The sequence below is a fragment of the Dasypus novemcinctus genome, chromosome 18 (genome assembly GCF_030445035.2).
Source record: "Dasypus novemcinctus isolate mDasNov1 chromosome 18, mDasNov1.1.hap2, whole genome shotgun sequence".
In the NCBI taxonomy this organism is placed as follows: Eukaryota; Metazoa; Chordata; class Mammalia; order Cingulata; family Dasypodidae; genus Dasypus; species Dasypus novemcinctus.
In genome coordinates this window covers 75,960,117-75,981,243 of record NC_080690.1, presented here as the reverse complement: position 1 = coordinate 75,981,243, position 21,127 = coordinate 75,960,117, and the positions used below count along the sequence as shown (strand labels likewise).

At 41.5% G+C, this 21,127-nt stretch overlaps 1 pseudogene; it reads right to left on the bottom strand.

The window, feature by feature from the left end:
- Positions 1-4,987: 4,987 nt before the first annotated feature.
- LOC101431844 (Golgi-resident adenosine 3',5'-bisphosphate 3'-phosphatase-like) lies at positions 4,988-6,270 on the bottom strand (annotated as a pseudogene).
- Positions 6,271-21,127: the final 14,857 nt, after the last annotated feature.

Genomic DNA, 21,127 nt, shown 5'->3' with positions numbered 1-21,127 from the left:
CTGAATGAATCCATTTCCTTCTATCAATTCTAGCTTTCCCCCATTTCTTTGCAGTGCTTTGTAACAAACATTAATAGTGGCTTCCAAGCTTGAATAGCAGCCATAACAATTCTTTTCCATTGTGAGTCAAACATCATACAATTTGAGGAATGTATCTTCATAGTTTACACTTTATTCCCTCTATATTCTGTCCCTTTGATATTTATGTGGCTGCAATTAAAATACCATAGCATTGCAATTTCAGACTGCCCTTCCAAAACCTGCATTATTATTCATATATATATGCACCTTATGATTTTATTTCCACATGCCCATTTTGTGCTGCTCATAGCTTTCAATGGCCTTGACTTCATAAGGTGAAAAATCTTTTAAGCATATGAAAAATATTAGCAAATTTTAAAACTTCAGGAATAAAGATAAACACAACACTTTTCCTGCTTGTGCCCTCATAAAATAATTTGAAAAGATCCCTATTCAAAAATTTCATCTTATAAATGAACATACACTATAATATAAGGAAAAGATTTCTTTTTGTAGTTAAGGAAATTCATGTCTTCACCCCTTAAGTGTTTAGTTAATTTGTAATTTTAACCTCACAAACGTACAAATTCAATTTTGATATTCTTTCAGTTTTCTAAAAACTAGCAGGCAGTATACTGGAAATGGCTTGGCTTTTACAATGATGATTTATTAATTTATTTCAGTTCAGAGTCCATGAAAATGTCCAAATCACGGCATCATACTCCTCCAGGTCTAGTCATGTTTGACTTCCTTGTTTCCGCAGCTTCCTCTCAGCTTCCAGGAGCCTGTCTCTGTGCCTCTGCACTCCACCAATTCCAAAATTTCATGGTTCTCAAAACCAAATGATGTAAAAAGGTGAACTGAAATACTGTAAAGTGGAGGCAGAAGACCTGTTCCTACAGTACAATTCTCACCCTGGAAGGTTGGGAACATGTTATTTTCATTCTATCTTAAAATCATGTCTCTAATTCCTCTCCTTGCCATTATCATCATCTCTTCTCTCCCTTAATTGCAGTGGGTATTGGCTGTGTCTCCAAGTTTTTGTAGAACACATTCAATAGATTGGAATTTCCTTGTTGAATTTGAAAGGAAGTATTAGATGTTTTTATATATTTTATTACACACCATAAAATTCACTCATTGTGTACAGCTGGATGGTTTTTAGTATATTCACAAAGTTATGCAACCATCAGCATTCTCTAATTACAGAACATTGTCATCACCCCAGAAAGAAACTCTATTACCATTAGCAGTCATTCCAAATCCCTCTTACTCCCCCACCTCTGGTTCTTGGCAACATCTAATCTACTCTGCCTCTATGGCTTTACCTCTGCTAGACATTTCGTCCTAATGCAATCATACAATATGGGGCTATTGAGTGTACCTTCTTTCATTTAGGATAATGTTTTCAAAGTTCACCTATAATCATATATTTGTGCTTTCTTCAATCATTCTTTGAGCACTCTCATTCTAATAGCAATAATAATAAATAAAAAACAAACTTATCACCTCAGTCTCTCTATACTTCCCCTGCTGTACATAGCTGCTATTCTTTTTCCATCTCTAGTATATTTACATTTTGTAAAAAGTCATATGCAGTATCACCCATATTCATGTTTTACATGAGGTTTTACTGTCTTATACAGTCCCATGTTAGTTTTTAGCTTTCCTTCTTGTAATATACATGACTTAGTCTTTTCCTTTCAACCACTTTTCATACCCATATAATAGTTCTGCTAGTTACATACACCATGATGTGTTTTCACCATTTCTATTCATTTCCAAAGATTTGCGAGCAACATTTTTATCAATTCTGTACAGATTAACTCTCAGCATTCCATTCTCTACCCTCATTCTATTTATGAGCAACATTTTTATCAATTCTGTACAGATTAACTCTCAGCTTTCCATTCTCTACCCTCATTCTATTTTCTGGTGACTGTTGCTGCCTCCCTTCACCCCTCCTCCTAGCCTTTGTTATCTCCCTTTTCCAGCCGTTGCTATCCTTCCCGCCAGTCCCGTCCACTTAGCCAACTCATAATCTGCCCCCTTTCTTAATCACCGCCTACTTCATAGCTGCCTGCACAGTTCTGCCTATCCACTACCGCCCCGTAGTTTACCCGCCCCAATTCCTACCCCTCCCTTGACCCGACCTTATATAATCAAGTGTATTTCCGCAATAAACTGGACTAGCTCATTCTCACAGGCTGTCTCCGTGGTTTTTACCGCGCGTCCCCCACGCCTGGAGAACCTAGGCCTACGCGTTGGCCTAGGGGCTCACCGCCGAGCCGTGGAAGCCCGCCCCGTCCTCGTAGGTTGCTAACTTAGAGTAGCAGCCCACAGCAGGGGTTGCTAACTTGGAATAGCAACACTCAGCAGGTGACCTATATTCTAATTATAGATTCCATGAGTTTACATTATATATTTATTTCAATACAGCACAATCATGTCTTTTGTGTCTGTCTTGCTTCACTCAACGTAATGTGCTCCAGGTTCATCCATGTTGTAATTTGTGTCACTACTTGATTTCTTCTTACCATTGCATAAAAGTCCATCATGTGTATACACATAGTTTGTTTATCCATCCATCAGTTGATGGACACCTGGGTTGTTTCCATTATTTGACAATTGAGAATAACCACTATGAACATTGGTGTGCAGATATCTGTTCATGTCTCTGGTCTCAGTTCTTCTGGGTATATACCTGGTACTGATAGTGCTGGATCACATGACAAGTCTATATTCCTTGGAAACTGCCAAACAGTTCTCCACAGTGGCTTTAACATTCTACATTATCACCAACAGTGAATAAGCATTCCTATCTCTCCACATCCTCCAAAATCATTTAGTTATCCAACATTTTTAGAAATTACTTGTGATTGCTGTATGTGTCTGCTCTTGTATGCTTGTCTTCTTTTTAAGAGGCACCAGGAACTAAACCTGGGACCACCCATGTGGGAGAGGCACCAACTGCTTGAACCACATCTGCTTCCCTCTGACTTATTAGTATTGGCCAGTCTAATAGATGTGAAATGATATCTACTTGTAGTTTGGTTTTTTAAGATTTATTTTTTGTTTCTCTCCCCTTCCCTGCCCACAACCCCCCCCCCCCCCGCCCCACCCAGTTGTCTGCTCTCTGTGTCCATTTGCTGTGTGTTCTTCTATGTCCGGTTGTATTCTTGCCAGTGGCACCGGGAATCTGTGTCTGTTTTTGTTGCGTCATCTTGCATCAGCTCTCCATGTGTGCAGCACTACTCCTGGTCAGGCTGCACTTTTCTCGCGTTGGGCAACTCTCCTTATGGGGCACACTCCTTGCTCAGGGGACACCCCTGCATGGCACGGCACTCTTTGCATGCATCAGCACTGTGCAGGCACGGGCCAGCTCATCACACAGGTCAGAAGGCCCTGGGTTTGAACCTTGGGCCTCCCATGTGGTAGGTGGATGCTCTTATCAAATGAGCCAAATCTGCTTCTCCTCTATTTGTAGTTTTGATTTGCATTTCCCTAATTGCTAGTGATGTTTGAATAGTTTTCCCTGTGTTTCTTGCCATTTGTATATTTTCTTTGGACAATTATCTTTTCAAGTCTATTGCCCTTTTTTATTTTTAATTGGGTAGTTTTTGTTTGTTTTGTTCATTTGCTTTTGAGATACCGGGGGCCAGGGATTGAACCCAAGAACTCATATGAGGAAAGCTGGTCCTCAACCACTGAGCCAAATTGGCTTCCCTGAGTTGAATTTTGTGTTTGTTTTGCTTGTTTGTTTCTGTTTTTCTTTTCTTTTTTTTTTCAGAAGCAATGGAGTAAATTTTTTTTAGATTTATTTTCACTTCTCTCCCCTCCCCCCCATTGTTTGGTCTTGTGTGTCAGAGTCCACGGACCCAAAGGGTATCAGGAATGAAAGACAAAGAGAGATTGGGATCAGGGGTTCTGAGAGCATTGATTTCTCAAGCTCATCAGACAAGTTTATTAATATCAGGGGCTTCTTTATATACCCCAAGCAACCGTGAGAACCAGCAACTATTCTAGCTTAACTATTCCCATAACTTCATTAATGAAAACACAGTGCACAGTGGATAAGATAGTAACTAAAGCCCAAGATGTTCTATTATGTTATTGAAACAAGTATACTCATAAATCTTGTTGCCCAGGTTACTTGAGATATCAAGTTTGGGTTCTGCTGGAATGTTATGTTTCCCAGAGAGATTAGCCACCTGCACGTACATCTCTAGGGACAGCATGACCCAGTGGTCAGAAAGTAACTTGCTACCATGGAAACAGCATGCCTTTGTTTCCCACACTTGTGTCCATTCGCTGTATTCTTTGTGTCCGCTTGCATTCTCAGTGGCACTGGGAATCTGTGCCTTTCTTATTGCATCATCTTGCTGTGTCAGTTCTCCATGTGTGCGGCACCACTCCTGGGTGGGCTGCACTTTTCACATGGGGCACCTCTCCTTGAGGGGCACACTCTTTGCACAGGGGGCTCCCCTATGCAGGGGACACCTGTGTGGCATGGCCCTCCTTGCACACAGCAGCACTGCACATGGGCCAGGAGGCCCTGGGTTTGAACCCTGAACCTCCTATATGGTAGGCAGATGCTCTATCAGTTGAGCCACATCTGCTTCCCTCCATTTTTCTTTAGGAGGCACCAGGAACCAAAACCAGGACCTAATAGGGGAAAAAGGCACTCACTGCTTGAGCCACATCTGCTCCATAGTTCTTTTTATTGATGAGTTGTATGATCTCTTTATATATCATGTATATTAAACCCTTATTGGTTATGTAATTGCCAAATATTTTCTCCCATTGAGTCAGTTGTCTTTTCACCCTTTTGACAAAACCCTAAAACTCCTAGAAGAACATGTAGGAAAACATTGTCAAGTCCTTGTGGTAGGCAGTAATTTCTTAAACTTTACACCCAAAGCATGAGCAATGAAAGAGAAAATAGATAAATGGGAACTCCTCAAAATTAAACACTTGCACCTGCAAAGGCTTTTAAGATGGTATTGCCAGCACAATAATTCTGTTTCTTGGTGTATATCACGTGGCTATAGAGATCAGCTTTTTCTTGATTCTTCTCAGGCACATCCAAGAGTGCTAAAACTTTACAACCAGCACCACCAGCTGGTAAAATTGTAGTCTGGTTTCCAAATGTCTGAAGAGCAACTTGCATGACCATCCCTGAATGGAAGCCACACAAAGACCTTTGAGGTTTTCTCTTTGTAAGAAGTGTTGTTACTGGATTTTGTTTAGGTTCTTGGCTATGCTGCAGAAATGAATTTCAAGAGTGTGCCATGAGTTAGGCCAGTAATTTATTTGGGTAAGGAGGGAAGAGAAATGGGAGAAAATAACAGAGCAGGGGTCCCAGGTAGAGAGGAAGGGGTTGAAAAGTGATAAAGCAGGCAGATTTGCAAACTATATTATAGGTTATAAATGCCCAGGTTTTACTTTGTGGCCACGTGGAAGAGGAAAAAGGTGAGAGCTGTGCACAGAGGGCAGGAACAGGTCCAGAGGCAAGAGAGCGGGACATGCTCAGGCCTCTTGGTCTGTTTCATAAACTATTAACTATTCCACCCCTTTGCTAATGGCAAGGGAGGGGTTCCTGCTGCTTACTGTTTTGATTGATCACCCCACCTATCAATCCCCCAATGGGAACCCAATGATAAACTCCTTGTGTAATATCTGGGGCTTTTCCTGGCTTCCAGAAGTCTTTGTTCTGAATTTGGGGGGTTATTGATGTCCACATGGACTTCTTGCCAGGTTCCAGATCCATCTGCTGATTCCCTGTCTTACTAGCCTGCTTCAGTGGAGCTTTCACATTTGAACCTCCATCTACGTTTCCCATGCTGTAGACTCAGAAAATGGCTTACAGATGGCTCCTTGCACAGCTTTACCCTTTACAGCGACACACACCGTAGTAGTGACATGTTGGGGAAGGTCCTCTGTATATTCCTGTGTCCCATCAAGTGAGTGTGCAGACAGTAACACTCTTAGGGGTAGTTCTGTCCTTCAGGATCTCCTCAGGAACATTATGACCCCAGAAGATGACTTCCGATCCGTTGCCTCCACGTGTTCCTCAGGATGTAGTTGCTTGCTAGGCAAGGCGGTCTTGAGCAGGTAAACCATCTTGCAGCTGGAAAGCCCGTGGCCGCTAGTTAACTTGTGGTCGGCGCCCTCCCGCGACTTCCCCTCCCAATTGCCCCGCGGGGCGTGGCTATGGTCGCCGAACCACAACTCACAGCCGCTGCGCATGACGCCAGCGCGCACAGGGCTAGCAGCTCGCGCAGGCGCACTGCGTCTGTGGGCCTGCCAGGCGCCAGGCTGAAGCAGCTTCGGTAAGCGCAGAGCGGTGCTAGGGCATCCCGAACCCAGCAGGCAGCGCGCGGCCTCCCCAGGGGGGCAGGCGGGGCCAGTGGGCGAAGTGACTGGAGGCCTCCCGGGCCCAGCGCCGCCGCTCCCCCGCTGCCCGCTCCCAGGCGCCGGCGCGCCCCAGAGCCGCTGCCAGCCCCAGGCCAGGCCGTGAGGCCGGAAGACCCCGCCGGCAGCTCGGACCAGGCTCCTCCGCAGCCCAGCACGTCTCTCCCTTGTGCATTTTTTAATTAGCTGAGTTTTGCTTAGTATTTTTTAAAAAGGAATTTTAATGAGGTCAGTTCACATGCCATACTGTCAATGCAGTGTATATTTAATGACATTTGGTACATTCACAGACATGCATTCATCACCGCAGTCAATATTAGAGCATTTTTATTACTCCAAAAAGAAAACCCCACCCCACCCGCTAGTAGTCACCTCTCAACCCCACTATCCTTTCCTGTAAATTGGTTTATCTCTTTTCTGTTGTGTTGTAAGAACTTTTCATATATTCTGCATTTTAGAACTTTAGCACTCACAAAAGGCAGGGGAGTGGGTGTAGCTCAAGTGCTTGAGTGGCTGCTTCCAAGGTCCGAGGAGTGGGGCAGGGTTTTCTTTCTGGAGTAACAAAAGTGCTTTAATATTGATTGTGATTGTGTTGTAAGAACTCTTTTTTTTTTTTTTTTTTTAATTTTTTTATTTTTTATTGACTTTGTAATAATATTACATTAAAAATATATATGTGAGGTCCCATTCAACCCCACCCCCCCACCCCCCCTCTCCCCCCCCCCCCCAACAACACTCGTTCCCATCATCATGACACATCCATTGGATTTGGTAAGTACATCTTTGGGCACCTCTGCACCTCATATACATTGGTTCACATCATGGCCCATACTCTCCTCTATTCCATCAAGTGGGCCCTGTGAGGATTTACAATGTCCGGTGATTACCTCTGAAGCACCATCCAGGGCAGCTCCATGTCCCGAAGACGCCTCCACCTCTCATCTCTTCCTGCCTTTCCCCATACCCTTTGTCCATTATGTCCACTTTTCCCAATCCAATGCCACCTCTTCTATGTGGACATTGGATTGGTTGTGTCCATTGCACCTCTATGTCAAGAGGAGGGTCAGATTCCACCTGGATGCTGGGTAAGAACTCTTCATATATTCTGCACATTAGAACTTTAGCAAGTATACAATTTGCAAATATTTTCTTTCATTCTGTGGATTGTCCTTTCACTTTCTTGATAGTGTCTTTTGAATCACAAAACTTCCTAATTTTGCTGGCACTCAAATAATCTATTTTTTATTTGGTAGATTGTAGTTTTGGTGTCACATCTAACAAACTTATCCTCTACACCCCAATGACTTGAAGATTTACCCCTAGGTTTTCTTCTAAGATTTTTACAGTTTTTCCTCTTACACTTAGGTCCTTGATCCTTTCTGTGTTTGTATGCACGTGGTATTGGTTAGAAGTGCACATTCTTTTTTTTTTTTTTTAAGATTTTTTTTTTTAGTCACTCCCCAACCCTTCGTTGTTTGCATTTGCTGTGTCGGTTCTGTGCTGGTCTTCCTTTTTAAAAAGGTACCAGGGACCTGAACTTGGGACCTCCAGTGTGGGAGGGAGCTGCCAAATGACTTGAGCCACCTCTGCTTCCTGTTTTGTTTTGTCTCTCATTGTTTTCCTCCATGCAACTCTTGTTGCATCATCTTGTTGCACCATCCTGTTGTATCAGCCCATTGGGTCAGCTTGCTGTCTTGTTTGTCTTCCTTAGGAGGTGCCAGGAACCCAACCCGGGCCTCAGATGTGGTACACCAGAGCTCAGATCACTTGAGCCACATCCACTTCCCCACTTTAATTCTTTTTTTTTCTCCCCCTCCCCCTCCCCTGCTATTTTTTGCTGTCTATATCCATTGGCTGTGTGATCTTCTGTATCTATTTCTTTTTTTTTTTTCTTCTCTTCTAGTCTTTCTCCTCTAGGATTCACCAGGATTTGATCCTGGTGACCTGTGAAGCGGAGAGTGGTTCTCTGTCAATTGTACCACCTCAGTTCCTGGTCTCTGCTGTGCTTCACCTTGATTCTCCACTTCATCTCTCTTTTGTTACATCATCATCTTGCTGTGTGACTCATTTGCTTCAGCACTGCATGGGCAATGGCTCGCCATGCAGACACTCACATGGGCATTCGGCTTGCCATGCAGGCACTAACTTGCTGCACAGACACACTTTTCTTTTTGTTTTTTCACCACGAGGCTCCAGGAATTGAACCTGGGTCACCCCTTATGGTAGGTGGAGGCCCTATCACTTGAGCCACATCCACTTCCCCACTTTAATTATTTTGCTTGTCAATATTCAGTTGTCCCAGCTATTATTTTGAGATCAGGAATATGTGCATACAAGAATATTGAGTATAAGAAGTATATAGCAATGCAGGTGTGAAACAAAAAAGTAAAAGAATTATTATATAAGTTAGGCAGAAATTTGGGAGGAGTATGAGCAGTGAAATGTATGGAAGAATGCAGCTAATGGATCACACAAATAGTATTGTTAACTTCATGCTGAATCTGCAGTGTAGTAAAGTCAGCGCCCAAGGTGATGTCTGAGAAGGTATGTCTGGCTACTTTGGCTGTGAGGATAAGCTAGTGGGGATAGCAGAAAAGTCTTCATCTGGTCACTGGGGTCTCCTGTGATGAATGGTTTCAGCTTCACCTCTACCCTCTAAATTTCAAATAGGCTTTCCTAACTGGCAATCTTTAGCCAGAACCGGACTGGACAGGTCTTCTGGAAAACATACCCCCCAGTGGTTAAAGTGGGGTGATGGTGGTAGAGGTAGTGAACAAAGGACAATGCAGAAAAGAAGCAGAGACATACTGATATCCAAATTAGAGATGAATTTTGAAACTTTGATAGGGAGTTAAAATGGGACACAATGTTTTGTTCAATTACATTGGAGCAAGTACAGTATTAACCTTTATATCTGTATCTATTTATCTATCATCCAGTACTACCATCATCCATATCTATCTATCTGTATATCAACTGCATGACTTATGGCACATCAGGCAGAGTGAACATACTGATTGCCTCGGTTTCCCTTGCCCATCAATTGCAATGAGGGTGGTGCAAACAGGTCAGGGACATGTTGGACAGACAGTGGAATTGTATCACAATAGAGGAAAACCCTGTATTTTAAGAGGCAGTGCTAGGGAGAGGATATGGTTCAAGTGGTTGAGCGCCTGCTTCCCACATAGGAAATCCTAGTTTTGATTCCTGGTGCATACTAAAAGCAAAAATCAGAAGAAACAACTCAGGGAAGCCAATGTGGCTCAGTGGTTGAGCAATGGCTTCCCACATATGAGGTTCTGGGTTCAATCTCAGATGCCCTGTACCTCAAAAAAGGGGAAAGGGGCAATGCTAGCAAACCTGCCACACCCTTTGCCCCTGAGAGCAATATTTTTGTTTTCTAGTACATACAGCAAATAAATTTGTCTTGTGCTCCAGGAGGTGACACTATCCCTATCTTCCCCAGCAATTTTTAAATACAAATGGTCATGAAAAGACAGCGCAAACCAAAAGCTGTCAGTGCCTCTGCCCATGAGATATGTACACACCGGAGAAACCCATGGGGAATTGTCTCCTGTAGCAGTTTGACATTATTTATGCATTCCGAAAAAAAAAAATTATGCTTGTAATCTGGTCTCTTTCTCTGGATGTGAGCTCTTTTTCTTGTATTAGATTCACCTGAGAAGTCTTTGATTAAGTTACCTGTTAAGATTAGGGTTTTGATTCAACCACATCAGTAAGGCCTGACTCAGGGTTGAGTCCCTGCCCTCTCGATGGGCTGATATGAACAGGTACTCCCAGAAGATACACAGGAAGAGAGAGAGCTCCATAAATGCCAGAGAGAGAGAACTTTGTCAGTTTTGATCCTCTAGCCCCAGGGAGAAATGAGCCATTCATCTGATTGTTTGCAGCTGAAGAGAATAGAGCAGCTAATGAGAGACCAGGCAGAGATCACCTGCCACGGTACTTCAACATATGGCAACAGAGTTTGGTGAGAAAGCAATCTTGAGTTGGGCTCTTTAGGGCCTTGCAACTGTGAGTTTCTACCCCAAATAAACACCCTTTACAAAAGCCAACAGATTTCTGGAACTTTGCATGATATCCCTTTGGTTGACTAATATATCTCCCAGCAATATCCATGCACATTTTTTCACTTCATTTCCTTCTAGAAAATTTTTCCATGATGACACCATTGTCAACCACACTGATGAATCTGACACAGGGACTGGGACAGATCCCTTCAACTTGCCTCAGGCAACATTTTTAAACTTAAAAAAAATTAGAGCGCTTGCAGATTTACAGAAAAATCATGCAGAAAGTACAGAACTCCCATATACCACCCCAAACCACTCACAAATTTCCCTATTAACATTCTACATTAGTGTGGTACTTTTGGTATAATTGATGAAATATTATTTTATAATATTAATAACATTCCCTAGTTTACATTAGGGTCCACTCTTTGCATTGTTCAATCAATATTTGATTAAGACAACTATGCTACACAGTGAAGCTAACCTAACCCGCTTTACTGAACTCTTTAATGTCCACATGGGTCCCCAGTTCAACCAGGTGAAAGAATCCCAAAATTCAATTGGCTCTACCTTAAAATACATGTGGCTTTCTCTTGAGTTTCTCAATTGGCCTTTTTGAGGGTGATGAATTAATAAACTACTGAACATTTTGCAAAACCTTACAGTTGACATAATTCTGATAAGATTAGGGATTTTCCATTTCTTATGCAGGCAAAGCAAATTCTAGATACAGCAGAGTGATGGCTCATGAGAACTAAGGGGCTGACTGTTGGGTAACACAGAATTTAGGGCAGAGGTATTCATCTGCCACCAACTTGAATTATTAAAAAGAGCAATATAACCAGGAAAGATGGAAGAGAGAATATAAGAAGATACAAAGGTGACTACCAACACAAGGATGCTTTGGGTGGCTCAGTACTCATAAGGATCTGGGGGAAATATGTGTCCTGTCAAGGTGTTTGAACTATTGCTTATGTCTGTATAGAATGAAAATCATGGAGCAACTGGTACAGATCATGAGTACAGAATATCAAACTTCAGAGAATACTAACAATGCTGCATATAGCAAGTCTGTGACTATGTCATGATCTGGAGCAGAATAGTCTCCAAAATCTCTTTTCTGGATGATGTTTCTGCTGCTCCATTTTCTAGGGATGTGCATAGGAAAAAATGATATTTACCAACAAGTCCAGGATCCAGCAGAGGGAAATGGAAAAGCCAGGGTACTTTAGAGCCTTTGCTTTAGGCTCTTTCCAACTGGAGTTCATGGGGTTGACCATGATGGTTTGGAAGACACCTAAGAGGCAGGTGATGAAAATGGACACAGTCCTGCCTATTCTGTGAAGATAGAAAAGAAATTTGCATCCAAATCATGGAAGAAATAGTTCACCAAATGCTGCCATTGTCCAGGGGTCTCCTTTAGAGAGAATGATCAAGGAGTTGGCTGTAGGGAAGTGGATGTGGCTCAAACGATTGGCTCCCATCTACCATATGGGAGGTCCAGGGCTCGATTCCTGTGGCCTCCTGGTGAAGGCAAGCTGGCCAGAGTGGAGTACTGGTGCAGCAAGATGACACAAAAAGAAGAGACACAGAGAGACAATACGAGACACAGCAGACCAGGGAGTTGAGGTGGCACAAGAGATTGAGCACCTCTCTCCCACTCCAGAGGGTCCCAGGATCAGTTCCCAGTGCTGCCTAAAGAGAAGACAAGCACATACAGAAGAATATAAAGGGAGTGGACACAGAGATCAGACAATGGGGGAGGGGAAGGAAATAAATAAATAAATCTTTTTTTAAAAAAGGAGTTGGTTGTAATTAGGTGCTTAACAATCAAACAATCAAACAAATCAACCTGCATCCAGTGAAGTAGAGAATGTGTCAATGGAAAAGAAAAGGGAACTTCCCCAGGATTCCAACTACAATCTGTGATAAGAAGAGTTATCCCATTGTCAAAGCCCTGGAGACCATTCTGTCATTCAGCACATTTTCCTTTAAAATGGGAGTAACCAATCATTCCTGTCCCCAGGCATATGGAGTAATTTAACACCAAAAGTAACTTTGGCGGTGTAGTCCTGTGGGATTGCTAATGACTTCATAAGTCAGAAGATATGTGGAGAATCACCAATGTAGTTCACAGCAAGGTCAGCCCCAAAGGTGAGGCAATGTGAACCTGGGGGAAACAATGAGACCATATGGATGGAAAACCTAATGGAATATTTTGAGAATATATTGGGAGTTGTTAGTATATTTAAATAACACACAAACATATCTCAGCCACTACCATAAGCATACAACAAATTGATTCTGAATGGAATGCTGATCTAATTTAAAGTTAAATTGATGATCTATTTAAGATAACTAATGACATTTCTAGGAAAATACAAGAGAATGTCTCTACATTCTTGGAATAAGAAAATACTTCTCAATCAGGACAAAACCATTATCATTCAGGTGAAATGACACATTATATTTTGTTAAAACAATTTAATTCTCATCAAGAGAGATGGAGAGGAAGAAAGAGGGCCTTCATATCCAGCATCAATAACTCTATCAAACTAATTTAAAAAAAGATAGACCACACAAGAGAATAGAAATGGAGAGCACATGCCAACAAATGGAGAACACATTCAAACAAAGAGGTTATTCAATGGATAATAAACAGGTGAAAGTGCTCAATATCCTTAAAAATCATGAGAATACAAAAAACGAAAAACAAAAAACAAAAAAACAACCATGAACTGGTACCATCACCCAACAACCAGAAAGTTAAAAGGAAAAATGAAATGAAATACCAAGTTTTGGCAAGGATGTGGATATATCAGAAATCTCATACACTGCTCGGTGGGTGTGAACATTGGTAAAAATGTTTTGGAAATCAGTTTGGTAGTATCTACTTAAGCTGAACAGATATAAACCTATGTCCCCCAAATTCTAACTCCTGTGTATATACCCAACAGAAATGTCTTCATGTATCAGCAAATGATAAGTTCCAGAATCCACACAACTCTAATCATAATATCTCTAACTGAAAACCACCCAAAGACCCATTATCAAAAGAAGGATTCATTTGATTGTTTGAAAGTCACACAATGGATTCCTAATAGCAATGCTAATCAATGCCAACAATTACATGCAAAAGTACAGATACATTCATGAAAATTAAATGACATGGGGGCGGGGGAAGCTATATACAGAAGGGTTCATGATGTATGACTCCATTCATGTGAATTCCCAAGCAGGAAAAAGGTATATATTCTTTTTAATGTTAGGTTAGTACTTATTTTTGAGAGGTAGTGATGTCAGGGGCAGGAAGGAACTTCTGGAGTCCTGATAATATTCTGTCTCTTGGCTAGATACTGTGTACAGGAGTGCTGATATTTTTTAAAAAACATTTTGGATTTGTTAATTCTCTTATGTCTATTAGCTATTGAATTTATTTTGGCTCTAATCTTTATTCTTTCCTTCCACAAGCTTTGCTTTTAGTTTGATCTTCTAATCCTTAAAGTAAAGTTAGGTTACTGATCTGGGGTCCTTCTGCACTTCCAGTGTAGGCATTCTGTGGCTCTAAATTTCCCTCTGAGTAATGGTTTTGCTACCTCTCATAAGTTTTGGTGTATTTTTAATTCACTTTAGGAATTTTCTAAATTAAAAAAAAATTGTCTTTTTTTTAGATACATAGATCACAAAACATATAACATTAAAAAATATAAGGGAAGCAGACTTTGCCCAGTGGATAGGGTATCTGTCTACCACATGGGAGGCCTGCGGTTGAAACCCTGGCCCTCCTTGACCCTTGTGGAGCTGCCCCACATGCAGTGCTGATGCACACAAGGAGTGCCCTGCTATGCAGGGGTGCCCCTCCATGTAGGGGAGCCCCACACACAAGGAGTGCACCGCATAAGGAGAGCCACCCAGTGCAAAAGAAAGTACAGACTGCCCAAGAATGGTGCCGCACACATGGAGAGCTGACACAACAAGATGACGCAACAAAAAGAAACACAGATTCCCATGTCACTGATAACAACAGAAGTGGACAAAGAAGAACATGCAGCAAATGGACACAGAGAGCAGACAACAGGGGGTTGTGGGGGAAGGGGAGATAAATAAATAAAAAATAAATCTTAAAAAAAAAAAAAAAAAAAAAAATATATATATATATATATATATATATATATATATGAAGTTCCCATATACCCCACTCCCCACCCCCACCACTCCTTCCACATCGGCTGTGGGAAACAAAGGCATGTTGTTTCCATGGAAGCAAGTTACTTCCTTGACCACCAAGTCATGCTGTCTCCATAGCTATACGTGCAGGTCATAAATCTAGCAAGGTGATGTGTATGCTCAGGTGGAACAAAGACTAGGTAGAACGGAACAACCTGGGCAACAAGATTTATGGGTATGTTTTCTCAACAATATAATAGAACATTGAAATTTTGAACCTTGATTTATAATCATAGATTTTGATCCATTGTGTTACACAGGTTGAGGTAATGGGAATAGTTAGCTAGGATAGTTGCTGGTTCTCATGATTGCTTGAGGTATATAAAGAAGCCCCTGAGATTAATAAACTTGTCTGATGAGCTTGAGGCTTCAGTGCTCTCAGATCCCCTGATCCCAATCTCTCTTTATCTTTCATTCCTGATACCCTTCGGGTCCGCGACTCTGACAATCAGCAACCTCTTTCATCTTTGTGGCATATTCATTGAATTTGGTGAATACATTTTGGAGCACTGCTGCACCACATGGATTATAGTTTACACTGTAGTTTACATTCTCCCCCAGTCCATTCAGTGGGTTATTTTCTAAATTTTTTTGTGATTTCTCTTTGACCCTTTGGTTGTTTGAATGTGTTTATTTCCGAATATTTGTGAATTTTCCAGTTTTCCTTCTGTTATTGATTTGTATTTTCATTCTCTTGTGACTGGAGGAGATACTTTCTATGCTTTCAGTCTTTTTTATTTTATTGAGACTTGTTTTTTTGCCTGTAGTGGTAGGGGGTAGTCCCAGTGCAGCCTGACACTTTTCCCTGGGACCCACAAATACACCCTTTGCTCAGGAACAGGTGTGTCAGCCTGGCAGGGGACTGAAGTTACCTTCCTTCCTCTATTGTCTTGAGCTTATGGAAACATTCTCTGGAGACAGTCTGACTCTGGCGGGTATTTTTTTTTTTTTTTATTGACTTTGTAATAATATTACATTAAAAATATATATGTGAGGTCCCATTCAACCCCACTGGCGGGTATTTTTATGAGCCCCACCAGCTCACATTTTTTTCACCCTTGTGATAAAGTCCTTTGAGGCACAGAAGTTTTTAATTTTGAGGAGGTCCCATTTATGTATTTTATCTTTTGTTCCTCATGCTTTGGGTGTAAGGTTCAAGAAACCACCACCTACCACAACATTTTGAAGATGTTTCCCTACATTTTCTCCTTTTAGTTTTATGGTCCTGGCTTTTATATTTGGGTCTTTGATCCATTCTGAGTTGATTCTTGTATATGGAGTGAGATAAGGGTCCCCTTTCACTTGGTTCTGGATATCCTGTTCTCCTAGCACCATTTGTTGAAGGGATTGTTTTGTCCTGATAATGTGGGCTTGGTAGAGTTGTCAAAAACCAGTTGGCCATATATGTGAGGGTTTATTTCTGGACTCTCAATTCTATTCCACTTATCAATGTGGCTATCTTTATGACAATAACATAATGTTTTGACAACTGTAGCTTTATAGTATGTTTCAAGGTCAGGCAATGGAAGACCTTCCATTTTGCCCTTTTTTTTTCTGGAATGCTTTTGGCTCTTTGGGTGCACTTTCTCTTCCAAGTAAATTTGGAAATTGCCTTTTCTATTTCTATTAAATAGGCGGTAGCATTTTGATTGCTATTGCTTTGACTCTATAAATTAGTTTGGGTAGGACTAAATACCTCTTCATGGTATTTAATCTTCCAATCCATGAACACAGAATGTATTTCCACTTGTTTAGGTCTTCTTTGAAATCTTTTAGCATTGTTTTCTTGTTTTCTGAGTATAGGTCCTTTTCTTCTTTGGTTAAATTGATTCCTAGGTATTTGAGTCTTTTTGTTGCTATTGTAAATGGAGTTTTTCCCCTAATTTCCACCTCAGATTATTCAGTACTAGTGTACAAAAACATTATTGATTTTTGTCTGTTGATCTTCTATCCTGCCACTTTGCTGAACCTGTTTATTAGCTCAAGTAGCTTCATTTTAGACATTACAGAATTTTCTAAATATAAGATCATGTCACCTGCAAATAATGAGAGTTTTACTTCCTCTTTTTCTATTTGGATGCCTTTTATTTTTTTCTCTTGACTAATTACTCTAGCTTGAACTTCTAGCACAATATTGAATAACACTGGTGACAGTGGGCAAATTTGTCTGGTTCCTGATTTTGGCAGTTTGGTATTGTTTATGAATTCCAAAATAGATATTGAATTATGTTTGTAAACTAGTCTGTTCCTCTGGGCATATTATATTGTATTGGATTCAAATGCTTAACACTTACTTGATTAAATTAGGATTAAGGCTTTGATTGGGCCAAATCAGTAGGAAGTTGATGAAAACAACAAGGCACAACAGTTTGTTGGAGTTTTGATCCTGGAACCCAGGAACCAAGCACACGAAGAAGCAGATATGAAGAAAGAGAGAAAGCTCCATTAGACATGGCAGAGGTTCCAGGGAGACAGATGAGCTGTTTATCTGACAGTTTACAGCTGGCCTTGTGGAGAGAGCAGGGCAGCTGAGCCCAGAGAGAAATGAGCCCCAGGAGAGAGACATGACTTGTCCCAGCCTGCAGCTGAGATTGGAAGAAGCTGGGACCATGGAGCCTTGGGAGGAGTGGGAAGACTGGACCCTCACAGACATCACCCACCATCTTCCATCAACACATGGCAACAGGCTCTGGGTGAGAAAATATCTTTTATAATACCTTGAGTTGGAGTCTTCAGGACCTTGTGACTGTAAGCTTCTACTTCAAATAAATACCCTTTATAAAAACCAAATGATTTCTGGTATTTTGGATCAGCACCCTTTTGGCTGACTAATAGACTGACCTTAGAAGGAAAGCTTTCAACTTTTCCCCACTAAGTAGGATGCTAGCTGTGGTTTTTTTATATATGTGCTTTATCATATTGAGGAATTTTCTTTCTATTCCTATCTTTCTAAGTGTTTTTATACAAGAAAGTATGCTGGATTTTGCCTAATGCTTTTTCTGCACTGGTTGAGATGACCATGTGTTGTTTTTTTACCCTTCAATTAGTTAATGTGGTGTATTATGTTGGTTGATTTTCTTACATTGAATCAGACTTGCATACCAGGAATAAGTCCCACTTTGTCAAGTTATATAATTCTTTTGATATGCTGTTACGTTCTATTTGCAAGTATTTTCTTGAGAATTTTTGCATCATGTATGTTAATTAGAGAGGCTGCTCTGAAATTCTCTTTTCTTTTGGTATCTTCATTTGGCTTTGTGCCTAGGGTGATGTTTGTGTCATAAAATGTGTTGTGTAATTTTCCCTCTTCAACTTTTTGGAAGAATTAAATGGGACTGATATTAATTCTTCTAAAAATATTTGGTAGAATTCACATGTGACGCCATCTGGTCCTGGAATTTTCTTTGTTGGGAGATTTTTAGTGACTGATTCAGCCTCTTTAAAGGTGATTGCTATATTTATTCCTACTGCTAAATGACTTAGCAATAGGAATAATCTCCTTCTTCAAGATGATATTTGGAGTACTGAGGACTCTTTGTCTTTCCCATTACAGTCTCCTGTACTTCTCTTGTGTAGGTTGAGGTACTCAGCTCTGATCACTAGCACCTGATTGTAGGCAACTCTTGCTGGCAGACAGGTCTGGGCTCTGGAATTCCAGGTTTTCAGCTCTACTGCATAAAAGAATTTAAGGATAGGCTATAGCATAGGTAAGAGAGTAAAGAGTTTATTAAGAAACAAGAAAATGAGAAAAATATATGGTCTGAGGCATGGATCATGGGCATAGCAGAATGAGACATGCATGTGGGGCCTGAGGTCATGCTTTTCGAAAGTCTTTCTTCCCTATCCTTCATAATGTTTGCGGGGGGGGGGGGGAGCCCCAGCTCTCTGCTGTTCTGATTGGTTTCCCCACCTGTCAGTTCTCAGGGGAACAATGGTGAGGACTTTTGAGGGTATCCAGGGCTTTCCCTTGACACAACAGGATCTCAGAACTCAAAGTGTTCTTTTTTCCAAATGGGATCTCATAGCTGGTGTCTTGCAGGGTCTTTCCAGAGTCTTCTTAGTGGCAGTCTTTCTCTCAGAGGACGGCTTCAAGGCAGGGTTTCACAGCCATGTATCTTGCAGCCATGTTTTCTGCCATGTCTCAGCTGCAAATCATTTTCCCTTTTCTTAAACTAACCTGTCTCAACTCCCCTCTCAGAGAGTTTACATCCTTATTCTTAAGGGGGAACTGAAAGGCAATGGTCATTCTTCTGTAACTGCTTCCTGCTGGTTAGGGAGAGTAGGCACTACTGAAAAGGTGTAAAACCCTCTGGCTATTGTATCATGGTTAAGGGAGGAAAAGCCCAGAACCACAACTGGCACTAGATGAAATCCCTGCATGACTAATAAGGCATTAATTCTGGAAGAAATAAGTTTATTTATAATTTAATATCTATGATCTTTTTTAAAGGATAAAGGAGATGTTGGTAAGTAGGCCCCAAAACAAGGCCAGTGATTGCATACTGAAAGATGAGACTGAGAATGGCCAGGTGCCTTTGGAGGCTTCATCCTCCCAAGATGGGAAACAGCATTCTTCCTTGAGTTCTTTTGTGCTCTTGGTTAACTCTAGGGACAGATTGTGGTGGACCTGCTGGGTTTGGTATAAATTGCCAACTCCAGATCCCATGGTGGTGGTTATGCCTAGGACAGCTGGGAGAGGTATGAGGAGAGACACCACCCTAGACATAAACTCACAAAGACAGTATAGGAAACAATACAAGCATATGGCAAGCAAAATAAAGGCAATATTTAAGAAAGCCATTCCTGGCGGCAGACTTGGCCCAGTGGCTAGGGCATCTGTCTACCACATGGGAGGTCCGTGGTTCAAACCCCAGGTCTCCTTGACCCATGTGGAGCTGGCCCATGCGCAGTGCTGATGTGCGCAAGGAGTGCCATGCCACACAGGGGTGTCCCCTGTGTAGAGAAACCCCATGTGCAAGGAGTGTACCCCGTAAGGAGAGCCACCCAGCATGAAAGAAAGTGCAGCCTGCCCAGGAATGGCACCGCACACACAGAGAGCTGACACAAGATGACGCAAAAAAAAAAGAGGCACAGATTCCCGTGCTGCTGACAACAACAGAAGCAGTCAAAGAAGACGCATCAAATAGACACAGGGAACAGACAACTGGGGTGGGGGGGGGGGGGGAAAGGGAGAGAAATTAATAAATAAATCTTAAAAAAAAAAGTCATTCCTTATAGGCATGTTCATTAACTACTTAGAAAATGAATTAAATTTACCAGAACTTTTAACATGTTCAATATACTTCTGCATATGATCTAGAATAGAAGAGATGCACTAGTTCCTTTTTGAGTTGTAATTCATAGATCTAAGCTCCAGATTTGCAGTACCATGCATATTGTCTTTCCCTGGGAGCAGGCCATAATGCCAATTATGTTTGTTTATGTTCTACTCACATTACTCTGGTAATTTTTCTCCACTTGGAAAGTCCTGCACACAGCCAGCATGCTGCAGCACAGTTCAACATAGAGAGAAGCTAGAAATGTAGGCTCCAGTACATTATCACCAGCCTGGTGCATAGCACTCTTCAGCACTATGAAACAGAGGCAGTCTGGAGGCAATGTCCATTGAATATCTGGCCATATCAACCCATTGCCAGCTGCTACAGGAGTTCAAAACTGCAACATAGTCTCCATCCACTTTAGGAGCATAACCATAGATGTGGTTGATACATTTATTATTTTAGGTGTCAGTGGCTGTATTGGTCAGCCAAAGGGGTGCTGATGCAAAATACCAGAAATCTGTTGGTTTTCATAAAGGGCATTTATTCAGGGTAGAAGCTTAGTGTCACAAGGCCCTAAAGAATCCAACTCAAGGTACCATAAGAGGTACTTTCTCACCCAAAGTCATTTGCCACATGTTGAAGATGTGATGTCTGCAAGGATTCAGCCTTCCTTCTTCCTCCTAAGGCTCCTTGGTCCTTGTTTCTTCTAATCTCGGCTGTAGGCTGGCATAAGGCTCATGTCTCAGGGCTTCTCAGATGTTCTGTTCTCTTCAGCTCTAAACTATGAGGTTCATCTCTCTTCCTGGGGCCTCTGCCATGTCTATTGAGCTGTCTCTCTTCCTCTGTTCTTCTTCTTCTGTGTTCTTCTTCTCTGTGGATCTACTTCTCTGTGGATCTTCTTCTGTGTGTCTCCCTGATTGAGCATCCATTTATATAGCCCACAAAGGGGTGGGGACTCAAACTGGCTGCTTCCCACTGTTAGGAGGTGTGATGGTTAGGCCAATTTGTCAATTTGGCCAGGTAATTGTGCCCAGTTGTTTGGTCAAGCAAGCACTGGGCTAACTGTAATACGAGGGCATTTATGGACTTTAGTCACCATTGACTTTACTATAGTGATAAGTCAGAGATAGCCGTTACAATTACATCAAT